Consider the following 8,899-nt stretch of genomic DNA (forward strand, 5'->3'; position numbering starts at 1 on the left):
CAGTCCCTGAACTCTGCAAAGCGCCAGTGCCTTCCTTGACAGTCCCTGGACTCTGCAAAGCGCCAGTGCCTTCCTTGACAGTTCCTGAAACTCTGCAAAGCGCCAGTGCCTTCCTTGACAGTCCCTGAACTCTGCAAAGCGCCAGTGCCTTCCTTGACAGTTCCTGGACTCTGCAAAGCACCAGTGCCTTCCTTGACAGTCCCTGAACTCTGCAAAGCGCCAGTGCCTTCCTTGACAGTTCCTGGCGTTTCATTCTGCAGCTTGACCCAAAGAGGTGAGCATAGTCTCTCCAGGAGGGGAATGAGGGCAGCTCCTGTCACTTGACCTTCACGACACCGGAAGCTGAAAGAGGCACAAGCATAGGGCGTGTCCTGCCCTTCCACAGCCATGCCTGCTGCCTAACGGGATTGCAGCTGCTCTGTCTTGTTTCCGGTGCCGATGGTCCTAGGTTCCAGCATCCGGAAAGCGGAGCCGCTCTCTTTAGTGATATCCTAATGGGATCCCACGTTCCACTGGGCCACCGTCGGTGGGAGGAGTGTTCGTGGACCAAAGATGTGGTTTCCTTTGATCACGAAGCCTCTGCTGTTGTAGAGGTTGATGTAGAAGGCCAGATACCGGATGCTTGCTTTGCGGCAGAGAGATGCGCGACCGTGGGTACTGTTCATCATCCATTGGGCGCACAGACCTGAAGGTCCTTGAGCCCACAGAGGTCCAGAGAAACCAGGAATGCTAAGCACACAGGATTCTCTTTCCAATGGGAAAGACAAAAAACCTGTTCCTCCATCTTGAAAGCTGAGAATTGGAAGTGGTTAACAGCCTGGTGATCTGTGTTATCAAGCTCTTACAACCAGGACTGGAGGTGACTAGTAATCTAAATGACCCGTATAGTCAGAGGCTCCCCCAAGCTCCCACAGCCAGGACTAGAGGTGGCTAATAGCCCAGATGACCTTTACAGTATCTATATGACAGAGACCAGGCCAGGCCCTTAAGCTAGTACAGGCAGCCTATCTCTAGAACCCATCTTCTAGAAGGAAATGACACGTACCCAGAGTTGAGTTTCAATGTAATTACGCTTCCTTGTGCAATGGGGATTGCATTACACCAGAAACTTCCCCCCCCCCAAATTATACTGAGCTTAAATACATTGGGAATCAACCCTCTGTCATTAGACTCCCCGAAGTCAGATCCAAGTTGATGAAGTCGATCTGCACTGGGTTTTCATTCTTATCTCTTTATGGGGTTCGTTTCCCTGTATGGCACCTGTAGGGACCTCCTGAAACATCCTCCAGAGAGAGCTAGAGCCCTTACTGCGGGGTCCTCCATAGTAAATCCACGTGCCTGGCTCCAGCTGAGCTCTGTACATGCAGCCAAAGCGGTGACCGTGGCTACACCATGGGCAGTGCCTGGGTCGCAAGAGGTGATGGGATTACAGTATCGTCTACAAATTGTATTTTAACAGGGCATGTATAAACAACAACAACAACAAATGTACCAAAGCTCTGGCCAAGGTTTGGACACCATTATGCCACAGGCAGAGACCTTAAAGAAAGTAATCTCTCACTCCTTGGAAAGCATTCCAGGGTGGCTTGCCGTGTGAGAGCTGATCACAGGAAGGGCATGTGAACCACCCTGTTCTGTGTGTTTCTCCCAGGGGCACAGCAGCTCTTTCTTAGGAGTTGTGCTTTCGCTGCTGGTTTTAAGTGTTCATCCTGTGCCCCACATCTACCTCTTTCCTCGTAAAACTGGGAGTTGAGCCTAAGACATCAAGGATGAGGCAAATTCAAGAAAGAAGTGGCTGCTGGGATTTTATTTTGTGAAATAGACAGGTGGTTTAGTCTGATTAGGCAAAAACTTCCAATATCATCTCAAATGATGCTTAAAAACAGGGCTGTTGGCTAGAGGGCTGCCCGGGTTGACTTTGACATAATAAAGTTATATCATAAAGCTTTGTTACTCTCCCATTAATGAAAACAGCGCTTTTCTTGTATTGCTCACGAGTGCTCGATACACACAGAACTTTCTAGAAGATCTAGAAGGAACTTTAATTTTCTATTTACTTATTTGGATTTTCATTTTTAAGAAAATATTTTTGTTACTTATTTCTTATAAAATATTTGGAGTTGAGGAGGCTCACTTTCAGACCAGAGAACTCTGAAGATGGTCAGGGGTTCGAGTTGCCTTTACACAGTTGATAGCTTAAATACAAGGGAAATGTTTCTTTGATATTTACTCAGCCAGATGTTAGATTTCATTAGTAGCTTGGACATCAGTTTGAAATGTTCAGCTTTAGTATAAAATTAAGTGTGTGTATGTGTGTATATTTGTGTGTGTGTGTGTATTTGTGTGTGTGTGTATTTGTGTGTGTGTGTGTGTGTGTTTTAACCTGTGAAAACCAAAGAAAAGGAGAAACCCAGAACTTAAAACAAAACAAAAAACAAAAAAACAAAAACAAACCACAGAGGTCCCTCGTTCCTTCTGCCACCCCTTCGATGATGAGGTTCAGGTCGACCTGTTCACTGCATCACGTGAAGTCCTTATGAACACAGGGACTTTTACAGACACAGTTGACAAAGGGAACAGTGGTCCTGTGATCCAGGACAAGCGACTGTCTTGTCTTTTCAACTAATAAGGAAGGCAATCGGCTCCATATTTGGGTGCAGAATGGCCAGAATGAAAACTCTGTAGTGTCCATTATGGCTTCTTCATCTTATTTACTTTCTACAACACTGTGAAAATTATTTCTATAAACTTGAGTGTATTTTCTGCACGTGACCTAAAATGCAAAACTACTCAGGGAGAAGCCCTGTTATTTTAGCAAATTAAATAAGGCAGTAACTTGCCTGTCCTTGGGAATTCGAGGAGCAAGGAGAAGAAAAAAAATGGTTAAGAGGATTTTTTTTCTTTCTGTCACGTGTTATATTATTCATCTTGCAGCCTTCTGTGTACTGAGCTGGGTGCTAGGCTCTGAGTGGAAAATATTGGTAGTTCAGCCGCTCATTTCACAAATGAGATAGACAAGCAAACAAATCATTACGAGCCTGGGAGACCCAGACTCTAATAGGAAGCACCTGGCGGGTAGGAGTGACTCCCTTACCCTAAGACCCCCAAGGCAGTCCAGTGAGAACAGATATGCATCACAACCAAAAGTGCCAGATTTCCACTTTAATTGATTCCAACCGATGCTGCATAGATACCCAGTAACTGTTCATCGCCCGTACACATGGGTGGCCAAAGGCCCTAAGTTGGGTAACTTCGGGAGGGTCTCAAACACAGCCTGTCTCTATTCAGAGGCCTTCCTAGGGGGAAAGGCTATATTTCTGTCTTTTATAAGTTGGTCTGAGTCTCAGGATGGAGCCAGTGGCCTCTGCCTTCAAAGACTGCAGTGGATTTACAACGTGTCTCCAACTCACAGTAACTTACTGCGTGTAACACAGATGCTCCCAGCTCGTATATCACTCCTTCCGGAGCCTCTGCCTGGCAGAGGGGGATTTAACTGAAGCCAGTGAAATTTACATTGTGGAGCTTCTCACTTATATGTATCCTTTTTTTTTTGAGTCTTGGAGGAGCGGGCAGTCATCAAATTCCATGCCTGTGTTTTTGTGAGTGCAGTAATAGGGAAATATTTTAACCACAATAAGCTAAAACCCATAGCCACTTCCTCTGAGTATGTGTAGGGTATATGTACATGAGGTGTAATGGGCATGTGTGTGGGTGCATGTACTGCAGAGGCCACAGCAGGGGGCCAGGGTCCTGGTCAATTTCCATCTGCTCCATCTCTCTAACATTGAACCTGGAGCTGAGCTGGCCACCCAGAAGCCCCAACAGTCCCTTACAGTGCTGGGATTACAGACATGCGGCTTTTTAGGTATGTGCTGGGGATTCAAACTCGGATCCTCATCTCTTACACACTCAGCCATCTCTCCAGCCTCTCACCTTCCAGCACGGTGCTGATGGTGCAGTGTCCGGTCCAGAGCCACAGGGGCCAGGTCAGGGCTAGCTAGATCTAGCATAAGGACACTCCAGCTTGTCTTCTCATCTCCACATCTCACTCCCCTCGCCCTGTGCAGGTGTTTCCTGAGAACATCTTCGGTGAATACCCAAGATCGCCATCTCAGCTGTGACATCATGTTTATCATGTGTATGGCCTGTCCTCAAAAGAACCTGAACTTCAGAGAGCAGCAATTGACGCGTGCTTCTCATAGCTGAATTCTGTCTGCCCGCGGCTTGGTATGTAGTTCATTACAAGCAACACGGGATGAATGGAATAATCCCTGATGTCTACACAAATTCTAGTCTCTTTGTATGAGTTTTCTCTATTCCTCATGACACCAGAGAAGCAGATATTGTTTCATCTCCTCTAACAAATGGGGACGGAGATGCAGCACATTTATAAGTGTTTTTGCTGAAGGCGACATTATCCCCAGGCTCCACTGTCCACCCCCAAAGGAAGGGACCAGCATTCCCCTGTGTTATTCTGACCCACATTTTGGTTGGCTCCCTCCCTGACCCGGTTAAGGCTGACGCAGATGGGGAAAAGACACTTAGCATAGAGAATGAGTCAGCACCAAGATGAGGCCCTTTCCTTGGCCTGACCCTTCCCTCCCGCCCCGGTTATCTCCCTGAAGATGAGGGAAGGCGTCCCCTCCTCCAACAGAAGTGGTCCAGGCAACTCCACAACGCCGAGACGCACCAAGTGCCCAGAGCAAAAGCAAAGAAAGCCTCTCTTCGGCAGCCATCCTTATCCTGGACCCTGAAAAATAACCTCTCCCCAGGGTCTCTGACATGATGGTGTTCTCTTCAAGGGACACTCCCCACCCTCATAGGACTGACAAGACACTTGCAATATCTCTTAAGTTACTTTTCCTTTCCCAACAACCAGCCCGTGACCGCCTCCTCCCAGCTCTGTGAGTGGCTGGCGTGGCTTCTTAGAAACACTGTGTGACCTTTAGCAGTGTGTCGTCATCCGTGACCACCACCCCGGGGAAGAGTAAGCTAAAATGTGCACAGTGTAACCGTGGGGATGAGAATAATTCATGGGAGGCAGCCAATGAGCATCACCTAATTTGGTGATGCTGGTAATACTGCAAATTGAACAGGGAGTTCGATTTTGTGCATACGTAGGTGCCTGTATATGTATGTGGTACATGCCTGTGGTCACGTGGAGATGTGCATGGGTATGCACATCTGTGTGCGTGCATGTGGAGGCCAGATGTCAACGCTGGACATCTTCCTCCATCACTCTTCACCTTATTTTTTGAGACAGGGTCTCTCACTGAATCTGAACCTGGCCAATGAGCTCCGGGGTTCCGTCGGTCTCTACTCACGAGCAGTGTGGGCTTACAGATGCATGCTACCGTGCGTGGCTTTTCCATGTGTGCTAGAAATCTGGACTCAGATCTTTGTGCTCGCTCATCGGGCACGTTACAGACTGAGCTGTCGCACCAGATAGCAGTTCTGACACTGCCGTTTGAACTTTTCAAAGGAGTGGGGGACATCAGCTGTTGTTGGCTGGAGTTGTCAGGAAGCCACAGAATTGCACACGGACAGGTCATGAAGATGGGCAAGGAGAAGCCCATGGTGCTCACCCCCTCCTCCCCAACTCCCTGTTCAATTTGCAGTCTTACCAGCATTACCAAATTAGGTAACGCTCAATGGCTGCCTCACATGAACTAATCTCATTCCTGCAGTCACACCTCAAAATACTCATCCTTGGGCTGGAGAGACGGCTCAGTGGGTAAGAGCACTGACTGATCTTCCAGAGGACCCAGGTTCAATTCCCAGCATCCACATGGCAGCTCACAACTGTCTCTAACTCCAAGATCTGACGCCCTCACACAGACACACATGCAGGCAAAATACCACTACAAATAAAAAATATATTAATTAAAAAAGAATACTCATCCTTGTTTTTTCTTTAGAATATAAGATTTGGCCAGGTAGTGGTGGTGCATGCCTTTAATCCCAGCACTCAGGAGGCAGAGGCAGCCAGATCTCTATGAGTTCAAGACCAGCCAGGTCTACAGAGCGAGATCCAGGAAAGGCTCTAAAACTACACAGAGAAACCCTGTCTAGAAAAAAAAGAAAGGAAGGAAAGAAGAAAGAAAGATTTGGTCAATCTGAGACATATGCTCTACTTTTGAATAGAAGAAGATTCATGGATGAGAAAGTGCTCCCAGGTGCCATAGATCTGGGTATAGAGTTCAATTTGTCCCTTTTTAGTGAGTTATGTAAGTTCTCAGAGCTCTTGGTCCTCCTCTGGAGAAGTAGGAACACTCTGTGAGTTATTTGGCAGAGTAAATATGACACTCAAGGTCCTGGCCCGCAGGAGGCTCTCAGTGGATGTTTATTTATGTGTTAATTCATTTTGTCTTGTTTTGAAGTACCAAGCACACAATAGTCATTAAATAGCTGTTTTCAAGTGAGTATTTGGAGTTCCATTTTGTAGACCTTCAAATACATGTAATGTTTGAGATTGGGAATGATTTAATGATGATTACTCTAACCTTTTAGCACCAGGCCCTGGGATCAGGCAAGTTCTCACTATACAATGTCCAACATGCTCCTCCCTGGGTGTGTAAGATGGATACTATTTTTACTACCCAAGATACAATCTTTATTACCGGGAGCTGCACCTCATTGTGCAGACAAAGAGGTAAGGTTAGGAGGGATGAAGAATTTACAGGAGGTCACAGACGGAACCCCGGCACCAGAAGCAAAACTAGTTGGTCTGTTCACAGAGTTGCTCGGTGCACAGTGCACGGATTGCATGTGATCTCCTGCAGTCCCATAAGGAGGGGAGCCCAGCACCTGGGGATGGATCATTTGTTTCCTGAAGCAACAGAAATTCATCCTGATTTATTTTTATGCCTATGCATGGTTTTCCTGCACGTTTGGGAATCTATCCCTTTTTCACGGTGGTGGAAATATCCTGCTGTTACACAAAGTTGAAAGGTTTTAAGACAGAGCTGGTTTGTTCTCAAAGGAAAAGATGAACGGTGAGGGATAGGGATGTGGGAAAGTTAGGTGCGTGGGAGGGAAGGAGGGGTGGGTGGAAAGTGACATTCTATGGCAGACCAGAGCTGGCGAATGACGAAGGAAGTTCCAATGGGAAATCTATTAGGTTGTTTGCAATTGCAGATGCAATGGAAGCCTTCTCTTTGTGATTGACAGTCTTGGGGTAGGGGTGGGGGTCTTTGTGAAGAGCCCTTTCGGGAAGCACAAGCCATGTCGACTGAGCTGTTTTCAAAGCTGAAGGAGGTGCACGGACCCATGACAGATGAATGAGGTCCCGCCCTTCTGTTTCCTTTTTCCTCTCGACATCTCTCTCATTTATGCCTACAGCCTTCTGCCTTATTAATTCAGACCCTGCCCACAAATAGTCTTCCCTCGGTGTGTGTGTGTCTGTGTGTGTGTGTCCTCCGGAGATTAATTCTGGAAGACACCAACATTTCAGATACTAAAGTCCTTTATGTAGCTTTTCATATGTGCATATTGCGTGCACACATTCAGCCTACACAATCCTCCATCTTTATTTTTAATTTTATGATTTTTAAAAATTTATTTAGTTTTTTTTTTTTTTTTTTTTTGTGTGTGTGTGTGTGTGAGTGAAGAGGTTAAACTTACACTTCCACAACTGAATTTAGATTCCGGTTCTCTGAGAAGGGCAAACAGGTGTCTTTTCCGACAAAGGGCCGTTTATCTACAAGACCCTTACTTTCAGGGTCTGGGGAGAGAACAAACCCAGAGGGTCTAAGTCAGCCTCATGGTGTCTCAAGGACAAACCCAGCAGCCCTCTTCTGCGTCACCTCCGAGCTTGTGCAGATGTGTCCAAAAGCGATAAGACTAAGCCTCGGCCAATTAGAAATACACTGACCGATTAGGTAACTGACCCCGAAACTCCCCTTAGCTGTGCTTCAAAGGAGCCCGAGCGCTCATCCCAGGGTCATTGTCGCCATTTTGCATAGGTGAGCGACCCCACATGCATGTGGTTTAATAAACGCTACTTGTTCTTGCAGACTATTTGAGTCTGGAGGGTCTTCCGGCAACATTTCTTCAGACCCTACATTTGTTTTTTGTTTTGTTTTGTTTTTCCAATGTCTCATGTAGCCACGTAGGCCCCCAACTGGCCACAAACTTCCCACGTAGCTAAGGACACTCTTGACCTCTTGATCCCCCCTGGCTCCACCTCCTCATGCTCAGCTTCACCCAAATACTTTAAATCACCTCTAGATCACTTCGAATGCAAAATGACAGCGTAAATGATGTGTAGTTAGTTGTCATTTACTAGACCGAATAGTTTAGGAAATCATTTAAGGTTTTGAAAAAGTTTATTTCATTTTATGGGCACGGATATTTTGTCCGTGCACCCACTCTACTGCTTAATGGGCCTGATACTTGCGGCGGCCAGAAGAGGGTGTAGGATCCCCTGGAACTGGAGTTACAGGTGGTTGATAGCCACAAAGTGCGTGCTGAGAATTGAATCCAGGTCCTCCAGAGGAACAGCCAGTGTTCTTAACCATGAGCGTTTTCCAGTCCTAGGGAATAACTCTAAGAAAAATGATTGAGAGGTAGTGCTGTGGAGATGGCTTATCATTGAGACCCGAGAACCCCAGTCTGAGCCCCACCGCCGACACAAAAGCTGGGCATGGCCATGTGTGCCCAAAGTTCTGGTGCTGGGGGAATGGAGACAGAAGGGTCCTTAGGGCTTCCTGCGCAGCCAGTGTACGCAAGCTCCAGGTTCAGCGAGAGACCCTTTTACAAACACTACGGTGGACAGTGATAGAAGGTGCTCAGCACTGACCTCTGGCCTCCATATGCCCACACATGTTTGCACACACGCATGGATATGTATACATGTGTATACCGCACACTCATTTCTTTGTATGGTAATCAGAAAGGA

General features: G+C 46.8%; 1 pseudogene; it reads right to left on the minus strand.

The window, feature by feature from the left end:
- Positions 1-249: 249 nt before the first annotated feature.
- LOC102928875 (NADH dehydrogenase [ubiquinone] 1 alpha subcomplex assembly factor 3 pseudogene) lies at positions 250-665 on the minus strand (annotated as a pseudogene).
- Between the last annotated feature and the right edge of the window lie 8,234 nt (positions 666-8,899).

This window comes from Peromyscus maniculatus, chromosome 18 (genome assembly GCF_049852395.1).
Source record: "Peromyscus maniculatus bairdii isolate BWxNUB_F1_BW_parent chromosome 18, HU_Pman_BW_mat_3.1, whole genome shotgun sequence".
In the NCBI taxonomy this organism is placed as follows: Eukaryota; Metazoa; Chordata; class Mammalia; order Rodentia; family Cricetidae; genus Peromyscus; species Peromyscus maniculatus.